An 18,531-nucleotide genomic window follows, 5' to 3' on the forward strand; every position below is an offset into this window, starting at 1 on the left:
CGGACACACTGCTGCCTCTACGCCACTCTCATCATGGTATTTGTCGCTCAGCCTCATAACCCATCGTGAAAGATAATAAAAGTTGTCACTTATGTGAAGAATAGCATTTCTTTAGGCAAAAAATTGAATTTTCTGTCTCAGTGTCTTAGTTTACATGCGGATTATATAGGATGAGTCATTCCAATGGAAAGGGAATATCAAGTGAATTTAGCAAGTCAGTTCAGTACCACACGCGGAAGTGATTGCACCATCACAGTGTTGCCTAATGTTTGTGACGATGTTGCCAATTCTCAGCTGTGCTAGGAACAGCTCTGTAGCGGTATGCGAGGAGAATCCCGTGTTCGTGTCATAGGAGGATATGGAGATGAGGCGCGGGGTTTGGTTATTATACAGCGTTTTCTCCTACCAGTTGTGTCAAACATTCAGGTGCACAATCTTCCATCACGATTACAGTATCCTACAAAATATATACGAATAAAACACTTACCTTGTTACTTTGTGACAAAAGATTATTTCAGCACAATAAAAAGTCTTTTCAAATCACTTATGCCCACCTGTCACAAAAGTAAGACAACAAACACTTTGCACCTTGAAATCGACTGCACCTATGTGGCGTTTAAATAAATCGTCTTAACGGCACTAAATCGTGGTTTTTGAATCATTTACCAGCAGTACACTGCCGCATTTCAATGGTTGGAAGGCAAAAAGCTTACTGACAAATTTCACAGAAGGAAAAGAGGGACGAAATGTCACCCACTGGAAGATCATGTTGTTTTATTCAAATGAGTACAAAATCAGGTAAAACGAACAAGCAGATTGTCAGTATAAGCACATTACTGTTGTCAGTATCATGTTGCACTGCCCAGCGCCTGTAATGATAAAGGGCCCGTTTAGGTCAGGCATATTGTACACAGAAGTGGAAGAGAGAGCACCACTAAATTCTAATCCGTATCCATTGCATACACACAGAAATTACTGTTACAGTGTACTAATGGAGCCCAATGAGTGAATTGCGTATTTTGCGGTGAGAAAGAGCACTGGAAAACAGTCCTCGCTACATTAGATTACTTAAACTGGTGTCACTCTGAGCTAGAATTTATGGTCAGCGACTAAGTGTAAGGTCAATGAGCCGGATGCGAGTTTTGCAGCTGTGAAATACTTTTCTACATTATAGAAGCGAATGTTAAATTTGAACTAATATTTTGAAAATTTTGTACTTGGATAGCTTAGAATGAAAATCTTTCTTTTTATTGCAAAGGAAAACAATTGATTTTCTAAAACATTGTCTGTCATACACAATTTGAAACAGGTCATGTCGACCAAATCATATGGAAGAACTGACAGCGACTATATCGGAAGGCAGTAAGATATCTTGCCTTTTGGTTTGCCAGTATTCGATAGCCATTTCTAGGCGCAAGTAAATGAAAAAAGGCTGCGCGTTTTTTGTTATCAAGTAACGTCTTCATAAATTACTTTAGTTTTAATGTAATCTACGAGTAATTACTGATGTTTGATATTAACATGAAAAGGATTCCGCAGACAGGGAAAGAACCTGTTCTTGGGAAATTACTTCTATAGTGACCAAAAGGTATCAAATGATCTTCAAGTACAGTGTTCCAGCAGCGGTATGAAGAAAATGATAGTAATAATGACGGTAATAATCGAATTATCCGGTAACTTCACATTTACCAGTGGATTTGCTCGAACTAAGAAATTTGCTGAATTTGTGAAAATTTCAAAATAGCTTCACATCGAGCCTATGATGCCTAGAAGAGTCTTTACAAGCTGCTGAAATGAGAACAGCATAATCTCCGCTTCAGAAGCTTACTTATACTTAACCATTTAATAGACTCGCGTTTTTTCCAACGTGACTAATTTTGTCAGCTAACCACATCAGTGTAAGGTACAGTGAAGCGACTCTAACAGCCTCTCCTGTACAAATGTCAACCTCACCTACCCGAGTTGCAGCTAAGGATTGCTGCACGGTACACCCTGTTATTGCTAACGAGGCTCTGACGACCGAGTGTTTCCCGGGATAAGGAAACGCCCCCTATCAAGTGCCAACGGTCTCAAAGAGAGCGGATGAGCGGATAGAGGCAGGGCACTCTCTTGTCCTTGGAGTGAGAAATTGCTCCTAAAGGCGGAAGAACTTCACAGTCAACGGCATAGGATGGAGAAGGCAACGGGAAACCACTCCATTAAAGATCACTCAAGATATCCCAAGAATCAGTAGCGCACCATGCCAGAATCTTCTGTTAAACATAAATCCGGAGTAATAGTCCCCCAATCGGATCTCCGGGTGGGGACAATGGAAGGTCAGGCAAAGTTGAAGAATACACTAAAAATAGCAACATGGAATGTAAGAACACTCCTCCAATGCGGGAAATTAGAGAACCTCAAACTAGAGATGGACAGAATGGGAACAGACATAATAGGAATATCTGAGATGCGATGGCCTGAACCAGGAGACTTCAGATCAGGAAATTATCGTATCATTCATACAGGTACTAACCAAGGAACAACTGGAATCGGTGGAGTTGGAATAATTCTAAAAGGAAAACTCGGGAATCTAGTCACAGGATATGTGCAATTTAACTCTAGGATAATACTAGTCAAAATTGGAACCAAACCAAAGAACACGGTAATAGTACAAGTCTATATGCCGACATCGGCAGAAGAAGACGATGTAATAGAAACAGTGTATGAAGACATCAACAAAGTTATAAATTATGTTAAAGGTGAAGAGAACTTAATTATAATGGGAGATTGGAATGCTAGTGTTGGAGAAGAGGAAGTTGACGGAATTGTAGGGAAATATGGTCTAGGAGATAGAAACGAAAGAGGAAGCCGGCTAATTGAATTTTGTGCCAAAAACAAGTTGGTCATAGCGAACTCCCTTTTCAACCACCATAAAAGAAGAAGGTACACGTGGAAAGCCCCAGGAGATACTAGAAGACACCAAATCGACTATATATTAGTAAAATCGCGTTTTAAAAACCAAATCAAGGACTGCAGAAGCTACCCGTCTGCGGATATTAATAGTGATCACAACCTTGTAATGATGAAATGCTTACTCAAACTCAAGCGATTAGAGAGAAAAACGAACAAAGTATGGAACAGAGATAACCTAAAGTCTGAAGAACTAGTGATCCCTTATGCACGGAAAACTGATGAGATGGCATCAAACATTATTCCCGGGAGTACTAACGAGGAGTGGAAACAAATCAAAGAAGGCATACATAAAGCAGCAGAAGAATTTATTGGGAAAGCCAAACCTGTAAACAGGAAAGAGTGGATAACACCTGAAATAATTTGTCTAATGGAAGAAAGAAGACTATACAAAAATGCCTTTGACGAGCAAAGCGAAAACAAATATAGACAGCTTAGAAACCAAATAAACAGAGAATCTAGGAAAGCAAAAGAAAATTACCTCAACAGCATTTGTAAAGAGGTGGAGGAAAACATGGTTAAAGGAAAAACTGACTTGGCCTACAGAACAATAAAACAAAACTTTGCTAAACGGAAAGTAAAATCTTCAGGAACTATAAAGAACAAAGAGGGCAAGGTACTATTTGGATATGACACGCTGAAGAGATGGCAAGAATACATTGAAGAGCTATATCAAGGAGACCCTCTAACAGATAATATGATAGAATTAAGCGAAGAAGTAGAGAAAGAAGAACTAGGGGACACAATTCTGAAAGATGAATTTGAAAAAGCACTAAAAGAACTACCAGATAAGAAAGCGGCAGGTGTTGATGATATACCTTCTGAACTAATTAAGAAATCAGGAGACAAAATGAAAGCTACATTACTGCAACTCATACAGAAAATATACAAAACAGGTGAAGTTCCTGAAGACTATCAGAAATGCATCATATTCCCCATACCTAAGAAAGCATCTACTATGGACTGTGAAAACCATCGAACACTCAGTCTTCTTTCACACGCATCAAAAATTCTAATAAGAATAATTTTGAAAAGAGTTGAAAACCAATTGAATAGCACTCTAAGTGAAGACCAATTCGGTTTTAGAAGCGGTGTAGGGACGAGGGAAGCAATCTTATCTTTAAGACTAATAATTGAGAAACAAATTTCCAAAAACAAACAAGTATTTATAGCCTTCGTAGACCTCGAAAAGGCATTTGACAATGTTGTATGGCCAGAAATGTTTAGAATTCTGAAGAAGGCTGGTCTGAAATATAATGATAGAAGGATAATCTTTAAAATATACCAAAATGAAACAGCCTTAGTTAAGAAGGAAAACAAAGAAGAAACAGCAAGAATAAGGAAAGGAGTGAGACAGGGATGCCCACTATCTCCAGTAATTTTCAACGCATATATCCAAGAAGCAATAGACAAAATAAGAGAGAATATCGAAGTAGGAATAAAACTTAACGGAATGAAAATAGATATGTTGCGATATGCAGATGATATCGCCATAATTACAGAAAGGAAAGAAGATTTAGAAGCCGCACTCAATGAAATGGAAAACACCTTAAAAGAACAGTATGGAATGAAAATAAATAAGAAAAAGACTAAAGTGATGGTGAGTGGCGCCCTGAACTACAATGAACCCATACGAATAACAATAAAGGGAGAGAAACTAGGGCAGGTTACAGAATTTAACTACTTAGGTAGCAAAATAACAGCAGATGGAAGGAGCAAAAGTGACATTAAAAACAGAATACAACTTGCCAAAATAGCATTCAATGGAAAAAGAAACTTACTGACGAGTAGAAATGTTAGTTTAGACGTAAGAAAGAGAGTCATGAAAACCTATGTGTGGAGTACAGCCCTTTACGGATGTGAAACTTGGACTTGTGGAAAAGAAGAAAAGAGAAGATTAGAGGCATTCGAAATGTGGTGCTACCGGAGAATGGAAAAAATCAGCTGGCGAGACAAGGCTACAAACGAAGATGTCCTCAGAAGAGTGAAAGAAAACAGATCTCTTTGGCGAAATATACAGAAAAGAAGAATAACCTTCATAGGTCACATTTTACGGCATAACAATTTCATTAAGAGAATATTAGAAGGAATCATTGAAGGAAGAACTCGCCGAGGACGACCTAGATTAACCTACATTCAACAAGTAATAAATGACATCGGGTGCCAGACCTATGCAGATATGAAGAAGAAAGTTGACAAAAGAACGGAATGGCGTGCTGCTGCCAACCAACCTGTGGGTTGATAACCGAAGAAGAAGACCACATCATCTGTTACAGCACACTCCTGGGGCTGGGAAATGTGGCCACAATGGTCCGGCGGAACGAACTATCACAGTAGCAGAGCGTGGGTTCAGGCATTTATTTTTAAGAGGAACAAACAGATTTACTTTTCCGATAGTAACATCAAGAGAAAGACGTTATAATCCTAAATCCGCATTAAATATCAAGTTCCGTCATTACCAACTGGGCAGAGCCGGTTTACGTTGGGAAATGACATAGCGGAAGACATGGTAAACAGAAATACAGTCGCCAGTAAACTTAGGTACATTAGATAATTTTATTTTATTTGATGAACCGATAGCCATTTAAGGGAACAGTGCTCTTACTTTACTTGTACTTCATTGAACTAGAGACGTTGAAAAATTTGCTGCTGGACTGTGATTCGAATTCGTTATCTCCTCTTTCGAGGATCTGAATCTCTCGGAACAGTATAGTTCAATCATTTCATTCCTTTTCTCAAGACTGCAATCTTCTCTAGGTCTCCTCCAAAGGTAAGTATGTGGGTCCAAATCCTGATCTACTACAAAAATGTTCATAATTTCATTTCAAGCCCTATCACGTGCACACCGGTCTGTTAGTGAAAATTAAGTACACTTTTAATGTCTGTTCATGTGTTGCCAACAATCGCAATAGGTGTCGTTATTTCTGGTCAAACACGCACACATCTTACTATTGGTGAGTAAGAAACTGTTACTTAAGCTATATTCGTGGATGCACGGTGGATGTGCAGTTCGATTGTCGATTAGGCACCAAAGTTTCTATCGTTATTTTAGATCCAAACACCTAGCAGCTGCTAAGAAAAGCCGATACGAAACATTTGATTTTACTTAGTTAACAATCCGATTACGTGTTGGATTCGTATCTCCGTCACAGAACTTCACATCACACACTTCATCTTTAAATGCATGCACAGTTTGTTACTTCAGAATAGAGGTATATCAGACATCTTTCGTGGTTAGTTAACAGGGACGAAAGGGTCTTGATAGAAGTCCCGGTTTATTACAAAAACTGTCGTCTTTTATTTTCAAGTTTAGATTTGGTTACTGGTATTGGCAAAAACTTCGATAATTCATGACTCTTCATGGCTAGTCATCAATATGATATGATTAGATTAGATTACATAATATTAATTCTTGTTTCATAGATCATGAATAGGATATTTCGAAATGATGTGGACGTGTCATTTTAATGAATGATTTCTTTACATACCATGATTCAATTTCTTTACAATTTTTTACTCTCTCTCTCTCTCTCTCTCTCTCTCTCTCTCTCTCTGTCTCTCTCTCTCTCTCTCTGCCGCACACACACACACACACACACACACACACACACATTCTTTTTTTTTTTATTTGTTTGCTGTGCTCGACTATTGGCGAGGCACAAAAACGTCTGTGAATGAATTTCTTAGTTTTGAGTACACTTACGAAAGAAATATAAAAACAACTATGACAGTTACTGATTTATGATGCTTAGTTTGCAGTCAGTTCTGAGTATTACTAGTAAGAACGCTCCAGTCCCTAAATTTAGTTACAGAAACATGAATCAGTCGCATTACGTTGCAGCCACAACTTGGAGACACCAGCTATGGTCACTTCCCAGCCCGCTGTAAGATCACATCAGTCTCACTGAGTGTAGCGTTTTAATCCCTTCTGTGAAAGAGTTGCAAGCAGCCAGATCATACATCGATAAGGAAATCGCAAGAAAATACTTTCGGCTCATAGTGCAATGATGAAAAACTCTTAATGCTGCACAACATGTAACGCCTCTTTTCGTTGCTGACAAGCAAATTATGGGTTTCTAGGAATACATAACTTTATTTATGAAATGTCACATTAGCATACCTCTTGAGTACGACACTGCAAACCAATTAAACACAGACCCAATCAATATCTAAGTGAGTAGTATTTTACCAATTCGTGTCGATAGAGGCACGCTTGTGTACAGATACTCAGTTTTATTAAAACAGACATTCGTCGTTAGGGTATTGTGAGTAGTATTATTACATTTCTTATGATACAGTTCACAATTTTCGTAAGGTTTCCTTCAGTGTTCTTAAAACAATAGTAAACATGAGAGAGAAATTAATCATCAATGATATATGCGAATTCTCTGATGTTTTCTATAACAGTCTGAAAATGCACATGCAGTTTATTGATTACATGCATGTAGAGAACTTGTTCTGAGTTAAAGCTCTCAAACAAAGTTTGAAGAAGAATAAAATGCCACTACCAGATAACAGCTTATGTAGAAAATACTTTTCCGACGTATTTTGGCACGCTGCGCTCTACCCATACATAATACAAAAGTTTCGAGAACTTCTGGACTGAACATATGCCCAAAACTCAGGAAACTGAGGTGCCTTGGGAAGAAAAAATAAGACAAGCCATCATAAATATGACGCAAAAGGCTGATCAGAGAAAACAACAATATGACAAATTAATCAAGAGGGTACAGGCGTACCACGTCGGAGAGAAGGTACTAGTCAAAAGACGTACCAAATCATCCTTAATACAGAAGAGTATAAAGAAACGGGAGTTATTATATACTGGCCCATACATCATTCTACAAATTCCGAACCCTGGGGCTTATCTGTTAGCATACCCGGGATCTAACAAAATTAAAGGGTTATTTTCCCATAACGACTTGAAAAAATTTAATGAAGATTAGAAGATAGGGAGGAATGGTGTTGCGTGTGACAGAGATGAACGCTCGTAAAAACATAACAATAAACTTAGTGTGTTTAGTGTTAGAAAACTTTAAACTGAAATAATTAATCAGTGACACAGATTGTAGAAATAGTGACTAACTATTACTATCGAGTGCTGCAAAGAAGATAGTGGAGATAGGCTTCACCTGTGTTTGGGTAAACATAGAACTTTAGCATTGCTAATGTCATCAAGAATTATAATGGATCTGAATGACCTTCAAGAAGAAAGAAATATTTCCCGAAAATGACGCTGCATAATCAAAAGAGGTTCCCAGTGAACTTTCATATATAATTTCAAGTGCACGCTTAGATAATTAAACGTGTGAAGTGAATTTTGCGGTTAAGTAGTGAATCATGAGTGACGGTTAACGCCGCAAAGATAATTTCCAGCGCAAAACAATTGACGTCGGCGCGAGTGTTAGAATCGATATAGACGACACAGATATGCTTTGTAAGAGACTCGCATCAAACGCGAGGGGAAACTGATTCATGTTTAACTTCAAGAAAGTGTCATAATTAGACGTTAAGAGTTCTTGATTTATTGTTGAATGTCAAAAGAAAGTAATATTCATAGAATTAGTAGATATTTAATGGGTCTTGTTCACTTTGGAATTTTGTTTGAAAATCCATTTCCATATATGTGCATGTATGAATGCCGGATGAATCAGAGAATAAATGAAAGAAGTGAATCCACATTCCTCACTACTAGTAACTTTACCCATTACAGCAATCAAGCGGAGAAATATATGTATTTAGGATAAAAATTTTTTGAGTATAGATAAATTATATGACCTTTCAAGGAAATGATGGATTATGTCTTTGTATAAAATGAACCACACTTTCCATTATTCGATGATTTGAATCCAAAATCTACTGCAAGTTGCTTGAATCCTTTAAATTACGAAGAATAAATCATTGACAGAAATGTGTCAGAATTTTTGGACTTATAAGCACAAGTGGTGATGCGAAGTCCAAAAGAAAATTTAAACTAGAGTAAATATTATGATGTTTTCGGCAACAGCATTAGTCAATGGATAAATGGAAACCTTAAGTCAATGGCTAAATTCTTTGCAGTACATCGTAAGAAAAAGGATGCATGAAACCATAGGGATTTTGTTTTCAAAAAGGAGAATCTTGGACGGTGCAACCTAACCAGTTCTTTTACAGCAAGGGTTTCCCTTTCGGTCATTGCTAATTCTTTTGGAATGAATGTTGCATGTAAAATCTGGTATATCTGTCCCTTCTACTCTTCCCATTGTGGGCCGCGTAGAAGACCGACTACAAATGTTGACGTCGGGGACATGCAAGATCCGGGGGAGTTAAAACAAAAAAACCTCGAGTCATTGATTGTAAATTTTTTTTACCTAGACGCACAAATCACTCTTCTCCAAATCGTTATATAAATCGATCCCTATCTTTCCTTTAGAGATCAATTTCAAAATTATTTTTTCTCTTCTGTATGCTTTCCTATCTTCTATGTACCGTAGCCTGGGGGTCTAGGCTTAAGAGGTTTTCCAAGGTTTCCCTGCTTAAGAAAGTTCCCGAATGGGTAGACCCCGATAACAGTTTCATGAAAGATCATCTTCCTTGGTTGTGCACAGCAGACATAACACCTTGATGCACGTAAAAGCAATACAGCCGCGGTACCTGTCTCTTCATTTCTTCTGTTTTCAATTTTTCTTTTCTTCGTCTGTCTTAAACATTTTTTTTTTTCAGTCGGAGGACTGACACTCATCACTTCCGGGTTACCCACACTAATAGATAGCTTGCGAAGTGTGTTCGGTAAATCAAAATTAGGCTCACAAACATCGCTCGCTGCGAGGGGCATTGTAATGTCCCCACAGAAAATACTCTCTACCACGCACCAATTAATCATTTTCAATCAAATCACCCACATTCATTAACTTTGGAAAAGTTATCTGATCTGATTTTCTCGTAATATATGCGGCGACACCTCGAAAAAGCCAAAGTATTTTCTAGTGCGATTATTCTTTGAAATAACAGAGATGCATATCTGCATTCTCCATGGTTGTTAGAGTGGTAACTAGGACAGCTTCTGGAGTATCTGTTGAGGGATTGACGTGTTTCTGAGAGATACATATCCTGCTTTTCTTCTCGCTAAAGCGAGCGAATTAACATTTGTGCCGCTAGCGGTTTGTTTGAAGAGAAAGAGACTGTAAAAGGAAAATAATTAAGGCGTGGAATCACCGGAGATCTGGACATGTAATGGAGATGGATCTAATACACAATTTCCTTCATAATTAATATTTGTGACTTTTTGTCCTGGAGTGAATGAAAGAATGAGTTTTTTCTTAATCATTTGATGATCACGTTGGCCCTGTAATTAGTGGGGAAGTTTCAGCTGTGTCGAAGAGAGCCTGCAATCACTGAGTCTGAGTTAAACCGTCCAAAAAGGCTTCGTACACATCTGGAATTCGCAATCTTTCGTAAAAGGTACGAATTGTCCAAACGATTGATTCTCCCGACTGACTGCAGTGTTTAACAGTAATAATAAATGTAAAGATCTCTTACAGCAAGCCAGCCTCTGATTACCAAGGCGAAGGACTCCACCAAAGATCCTATTTGCCTAGTTTCACGTAATGAAATATTATATTAAAAACTGTACATAGTTAAAGGAGAGAAAGAGAGAGAGCGAATGAAAATAGAGATAATACTAATAATCCTCCATTAGTCTAATTTTTTGCCTGTCTTATCACGGATCAGCCAAGAACTAGGAGGGCCTTACTTTACTGTATAGATTTATGTGCGAAGGTGAAGGGATCTTAAAGGCAACAGATACACGTCTATACAGACAAGACATTACACAGAGATAGATGTTCTTAGATAAAGAGACGGCAACTTATTATCCGAATGTTAAAATGTTAAATGGGAATGCAACTCAGACCACCCTTAACGCGGAATTGGATCCCTTCGTGACAATACAGATCGACTACAATTTGTTGTTTGTTCAAAACTGCAGATTCCACAACATTTTCACTTATTACGCGTGAATGGGTTCGAGTCTTGGCCGGGCACTAAGGTTTTCATTATGAATTATCAAGCTCCAGCGTGAGAACACCTATCTGCTGGTTTATAATAATTTTGATTTTTAATGCATTTTCATTAGTTGTCAACACCAACGATACCTGATGGTTTTGACTCCCAGTGAGACATGTAACTATATGCGAGATCACTGTAAGTCCAAGGATGTTATTCCGAGATGCTGGTGGACAAAAATTCGGTAGCTGACGTCTATTTGTGTGTAGTCAACAACGATATGTGTGGGGTTCGATTCCCAGTCAGCATTGAACTCTTCGTCATATTATTTCTACTTCAAACATGCTCACATGTCGCTGCTGGTGTAACAAACCCGTATTTTAACGTTTGTTTTCTCTAGAATATAGCAGCGATAGGTGCCGGGTTGGAGTCCTGGGAGGGAAAAAATTAATGTTTCGTCTCGTCATTTCAGTTAAAACATCTAGCTACTGCCGAGAACTGTAACAGGGACAATAGGTGCTGGGTAGGAATTCGCGTCCGTTAAAAATGTTTACGTTATGTAATTTAAAGTTGATATTTGCTAACTGATACTGTCGAAAATCGAGGTATATCCCTCTCTGTATGCCTAATCAGGAATGACTGTTAGTTTCCGTCAGTCACGAAATATTTTGCTTAGTCAGCTTGACCTAGGTTTGAATCCATATGCAGAACGAGACGGTTCGTCGTGTCACTTGAAGTTCATACATATTCTCAACTAGCTGCTCGTGAATAACTTAAATTTTTAATGTCATTTTGTGTTAAATAACAAGTACGGTATGTTACTTTGAAGAGGAAATCATGAATACGACGAACGTACTACGTGCATTACCTATCTGATGTAATAATGAGAGTGGTAACATTTCAGGTATGTCATTTATTGCAATAAATGTGAACTTACAAGCCTTCAGGACAGTCTTATCTGTGATAAGGTGGTCCCTGATATTTCTAGTATCGTGGTATTACTTTATATCTTGAGTTATTGCGATACAGAGCAGTGTTTTCTAGCGGTGACTTGTTGGAACCATTTTCAATAGTCAAACGAGTGTAAAAAGGAGCGATTAGAGGATCTGCTAGACAGCTGTGTTATGTGGGTTGCATGCGAATCAGAGGAAATCCAATTCAGGTCTTTCGGTTACTTTTGAGCATGACTGTACATTGCAATATGGGAGTTGGCCAGGGTTCAGCAGTCGTTTTCGCAAGCTGCTGACCACATTTTCGAAATCAATACATAAATGACCAAACAAGCGATTCATCGTTCAGATAGAATCCAACACAATCGTATAACTGTTAAACTGATAATTTTTCTTGCTTCAAAGTGCTAATGCAAATGAGGATTCACTATCCACCAAATAAAACTTTAATTCAGTACATATTATTAAAAACGATGCGGCTAACTTCCTAGATTGAAATAAAAAAATATGTTTCTTGTAATGACACATGAATTACATTGGAAACGCCGTCGTAGTGAGACTGCAGTTCAGTGGGCTAGAATCCTCTGATGATTCTTATTTTTAATGGAAAGTGTCACCTCTTCAGAAAGCAGTAGGAGGAAATGATGGAGAGAGGAAAGTTATCTTAAAAACATTAATTTATTTGCTCTCAGACAATACTCTCCAGGTTGAAATTGGGTTGATTAACCTACACTTTCATCAAAACATGTAAAAAGTTACGTGCGTACAATGTTAAAATTTTCTGAATCACCTGCATGATAATATCCAGTTTTATAAAAACTGTATCTGTGCAGAAGGCATCGGGATACCTTCTAAAGTCTCGGAAACTCACAAACGGACGTATACTGCATAGCATCGACTTTTGATCCCAGCGTGATAGAGAACTAACGATAAAAAGCAGTCACGAGTCGAAACAGACTCGCAAATTGTGAGCAGTGCAGTGCAAAGACAACGACAACACTAAACGTGACACTTAAACAAAAAAAGCCAAGGGAGCGATGAAGCAGGGCACCGAACAACGAACAGACATAGACTGCCGCCAAGTGTTCGCCCCAAAATCGACTGCCAACAGCGTTTTCAAAATTCACCGTAGGAGGGAAGAAAGCCGCTAAGATTGCAACAGTGAAAATGAAAATCTTCCTCTCTCTTCCTTCAAACAGGGAAAGCTTGAAAAATTTTCTTCTTCTGCCCTTGTTGTACTCTCTGTCAACAAACTAAAAATTGGCAGTGGATTTGCCTTCACCTTATGATTGGCGTAACGATGTCTGGGCGTACAAACGCAGCTCGATTCCCAGTATGTTTACAGGAAAATAGCGGTTGCCCTCTTCTCTGCTTATGCTTTTAGGACAACCTCTCGGCTTTTTTATTAAATCACGTGGGAGCTCACGTGTCTCACACTGCTTTGAAAGGCGCTTTTGAGGTACTCTGGCTTAAGAGATATCCTAAGCGCCTTAACGACACTACCTCTGTCCTGGTGGGAAACCTGCCCAACATTTCCGATTGTCTAACCACCGACTAAAATATTCGGGTGGCTCACCTTGCGAGGTTTCAGAAACTGGGAGAAACACGTGCTAAAATACCAGCATTCACATGCCCTGCTCTTCCATTCAGAAAACTTTCAAACATACAACATAAGCCTCTTGTTCCCCCAAATAGAATGAGAAAACCTCGCTTTATATGTAGCCTTATAACTCCGCACTTGTCTGCTAGCGATTTCAGACGGTGGCATAGTGTACCTCCACTAACAAGTTCATCAGTTGCTAACATGGTATAGCTGTAGCATGAATGTGTCTCTTGGAGTGTTCGTATGCAGATTTCTGTGTAAACTATGTACAATGTTATCACTGAAGAGAATTAATCCTACGAATGTGGTACAAATATTAGGGACAAAGTTGCGACGTCGCGAGTATGGAAACGAAATCGGGGTTCAAGATATAGAGTTCACGGATATTTTATATAACATAATAAGTCAATAACATAATGAGGATGAAGCAGAAATTCATGACATTATGCTGGTCAGATATACTGATTTTGAGGGACCTGGAGATCGCTGTTCAGGCAGTAGACAACTTTCCTCTCCAGGGCAACAGGAAGAGTCCAGCCACAGTGTGTTCGAATTATCTCATTACGAACTATCTCCACTCAAGCAATTGAGACCCAGTGTATTAGCAGGTATTGATGACAGCCCACTATAAAACATTTAAGAAGATTATTACGATCATAGCCTCAATACCTGTAGTAAACTAATGAGGTGATCTAACTATTTGTGGAGAAGGTGAAACGTTTATGACAGAATAGGGTGTGGAGAAATGGAATATATGGAGCACTGCCAAAGTCAATTCCAGTATGAAATGTCTTTATCATCAACACCGTCTCACAGAGGAGAGGAAACTACAGCTAGTATGTTGCATTCTGTACATAGCTCTACCCACAGATACACAATTGATATGGGTTTATCAAATAACACGCAGGCTATCAACCGAGGTGTATACCTGTTTTCAAGAGACACAAGGCACTTTCGGCTCAAATAATAGAATTCTGAAACAAATTGCCCACTAAAGATTCACGTGGAAGCAAGCAAAAGTAGAAAAATGACTAATGAACACATGAAACGTTTTCTAGCTTCAATCCTTGGCGAATCCGTAACAGGTGAAAATAGTCTACTGCTGTGTGATTCATGGTCAGGTCATACAGATCGTATCATTCTAGATGCAAACTTTTCAAACAAAAATTTTATTTAGAAGACATTGCCACCAAAGCAACAAAATATTACCAATCTTTGATATTTACTTTTTCGGCAGTATCTCCTGTATACCAGAATGATTGTTGATTTTGTAAGACTAAAATGTGGCAAACCACAAGTGAAGATACATGATCGTTATATTATCATCAGATGTCACTCTGTGATTTACAATCAGTTTTCTACACCAAAGTAAACGTCTGTGTTGCATTAGGTTGGTTAAAGGCATTTTATGACATTGAAATAGACATATGACCAAAAAGTATACTTTGTGATCTCCCCACAAAAAATAATATAAATAGTATTCACATTTAGTGTAACCTCCCAACAGAAAAGTTCCGAAACCTCCCAACAAAAAAAAAAATGTAACTATAACATTGACATTTATCGGAACTTTCCAATAAATAAATTGCGTAACCTATCAATAATATAATGTGACTAATCTGTCAATAAAAAATTGTGGCTCACTTATAACCTTTCAATAATTGACTGTGAATTTAAACTGGTGAATTTTGGACGTCAGCAGCGCTGCGTCATGGCCCTGAAAGATCATTCTGAATAAATAGAAATTTCTTACCTCAATAAGGTCGCCGGATAACGCGTATATATCTGCTCCTATAAGAAATTTTTCTGGCACAGCCCTGTGCAATGCTGGCCGACAGATATGTCATGTATAAAAAGAAACAACTGATTTTTCTTTACAATAATCGGGATGACCATGGATTGGAGAAATTAGTAAGTTCTTTAAATTGAGATGAATGATTATCAAAAGTTAATTTTTTATAAGAAAGATTATTACTAAGAGATTTTTTAAAAACATTAACATGGGGCTTTACATAACAATAGTACATATGCGCGAGGCTGCTTTTACCTTATACTATATCGCTCAGGCTCCGCCATCGCACCCCACGACCGGCCCAGCCAACACGATACACCAGACGACTACTAGCTACTACTACTACTACTACTGCGACACAGTTCGTACTGCAGTCAACACTGCTCTTTGGTATGAAATTCTCTTATAGCTTAAGGTACGTTGTCCAAGACGCGACGCACACTAGCGATTGCGACGGGTCGCTACGTGACGTCAGAAGTTGCCTGCTGGCGCATGCTCAGTTCGAGTTTGGGATGCGATGCGCGACTGTTGCGGCAGCTGCCGCAGCACTGCACCAGTTAGCAGTGTTGCGACGGAAGTCGGACGACACAAAGACGTATGGCTGCCAGAAAGATGTCGAGCCAGTCAAGGAAAACTGAAATGAGCCACTCACAGGATGTGATGCTCTGTGAGCTGGTCTCGCAACATCCTTGCCTTTACGATTTGAAGAACCCTAAATATAGAGACACTATGTTCAGAGACAGAATTTGGGAAGAAATTGGTGCACAGTTGAAACTGGCAGGTGAGTGAAATATATAATATTTTCCCATTAATGCAAATTTTTCAGGCCTATTATGAAAATCAGTATAATCCATGAAGATGTAGAATTAGAATGATGAAAATGAACTTGAAGGTCCAATTACGCGTTACTCTTTTTTGTGACAATAAAAATTGAAAACGGCAAGTACATTATAAAATGAACAATCTAAATTACAACGAGAAAGTTACATTTTACAATACCTTCATTATGAAAGTAAACGGTAGATTGGTGTCTTGTTGATACATTCTAGTTGTGAAAAACCACCAGCAGATTGTTCTACAGCTTTCTGTAATCAATAGATGTTCGTTTTTGAGGAAGGCGTTTCTCAACAGATTGCGCAAACAGTATGCTGCAATAAGTAATTTGTCACATTCACTACAATTCATTGGTAGAAGATGGTGCTCAAAAAACTTGTGCCAAAAGTGCACTACTGTTTTACAAGGCCCTTACGGTCTGACACAGTTCACAATTGAAATTCGTCTTTTGTAAATCCTGGAGTCATCTTTTGAGTGCAGCTTGGCAAGATTAAATGTTCATGTCATCCATAACGATGTATGCTGTCAGAATATAAGAATACGGAAGTTCATTTGGATGGGAATAAAGAGTCAGTCGGCTATGAAAGTGGCCTTAGCTTGTTCCAAAAGTTTCTGCATGGGAGAAACTGACAAGTATAATTTGGGGAAATTTTGTGAACAAGCACGGACATTATTTCTTCCACATTTCTGCCAGTGTATACTGTAGACGTTCAGAATGAAAATTCTAGAGATGTTTAAGGTGTAACCCTATCTTGTTGTCAAGAACTTGAAACAATGCAATGACGCTAGCGTGCGCTTATTGTTAATAAACTTATCTTTCATTGGAATTTTAGGTGAAATGTGCAAAAACAGATGGAAGAATATTCGGGTCTCGTATCAGAGAAATAAACGAGAAAGAAAGCTTGGAACAGGTTCAGATGCCTCAGCAAAACCAAGAAAATGGGTTCTGCTTGATCACTTGGCTTTAAGAAACCTACATTTCGTGGCATTTTAAATGAAATTGTCAAGAGCAAATGGAGAAATATTAGTAACTCATACCGGAGAAATATATGACATCAAATGGTTTCATTCGGTCCAAATGTGTCAGCGAAACAACAAATGCATTCTCTGTCGTGTGATGACCACATGATTCTCGTTGCGCGTCGACAGAACTCGCGGCTAGTCGCGACGCTCCCGGAGATATATGAGCCCAAATCTCGGAAACGGAGATCGATATCATTGTGATCTCAACTTTAAAAATAATTTCGATATGTTAGCTTCTTTTCATCGGCAACGATGTATGACCTAACGTGAACCATACGTAAAGTAGCCAGCGACCAAATTTTTCACCGTACACAATTCAAATTTTATGCAGTAGGTTACTTGTAAATTAAGTATCGGAATAAATGTGACGACTATCGCCAAAATAGACACCTCATTATCAAGCTGTGATGTGAAACTGTAAGATACGCAAACATCAATTTTTTGTGCCTTTTACTTTCCTCACATTTGATATAGAAGTAGTTTACAGCGAAAAAAACACGCAAAACAGGAAGAGATACTTTTCAATTTTTTAAAGTAAAAGGTGAATCTGTATCGAAAAACTAACTCTGGGAGCCGATGTAACTTTGTTGCATTAACATACAGTTGGTTGGTTGGTTGTTTGGGGAAGGAGACCAGACAGCGTGGTCATCGGTCTCATCGGATTAGGGAAGGATGGGGAAGGAAGTCGGCCGTGCGCTTGCAGAGGGACCATCCCGGCATTTGCCTGGAGTGATTTAGGGAAATCACAGAAAACCTAAATCAGGATGGCCGGACGCGGGATTGAACCGTCGTCCTCCCGAATGCGAGTCCAGTGTCTAATAACATGCAGTATTTCTTACAGCAGGAAAATCGGAATTCTTATTTTTCTTATGTATTTGAATCCGCCGCCACCGACCGGAGCTTGGGAAACAGCGACAACTCCAGTCGTGTTGCGGCCGTCTGAAAGGGTGGGAAAAGAGGAGGGGGCAGCGTCGCAGTCGCAGCCAACTGTCGCGTCTTGCACAACGTAACTTTACATGTAATCGCAGGCAGCGCGTGAGCAATCCATCGAAATTACATCTGCTCGAGTGCGCTAGCAACAAATTCCTTAATCATGGACCTCTTACAACTTAGTGTGACTTTTGATATTGGACTGCATGAATGTGAAAACGTGGCTTCAGTGGTGTGTGCATATTGTTCTCTTCTACCTTTGTTTAATCACTTCATCGAAATCCCACGTCTGCACTGCGAGGACTAATATAAGCATTATCAGGTGTGAAGGATAAGTCTGTTTTGCATTAATAACCTTAAGCGGTAGGTTTTTGCCATTGTTGATTGAATATGTAATGATACACTGACGTCACTGATTTCCCTCCTATGGTACTGATAGCTCGTTATTTTGTTTTCTCTTTTAAAAT

This window comes from Schistocerca cancellata, chromosome 1, assembly GCF_023864275.1.
Source record: "Schistocerca cancellata isolate TAMUIC-IGC-003103 chromosome 1, iqSchCanc2.1, whole genome shotgun sequence".
NCBI classification, from domain to species: domain Eukaryota; kingdom Metazoa; phylum Arthropoda; class Insecta; order Orthoptera; family Acrididae; genus Schistocerca; species Schistocerca cancellata.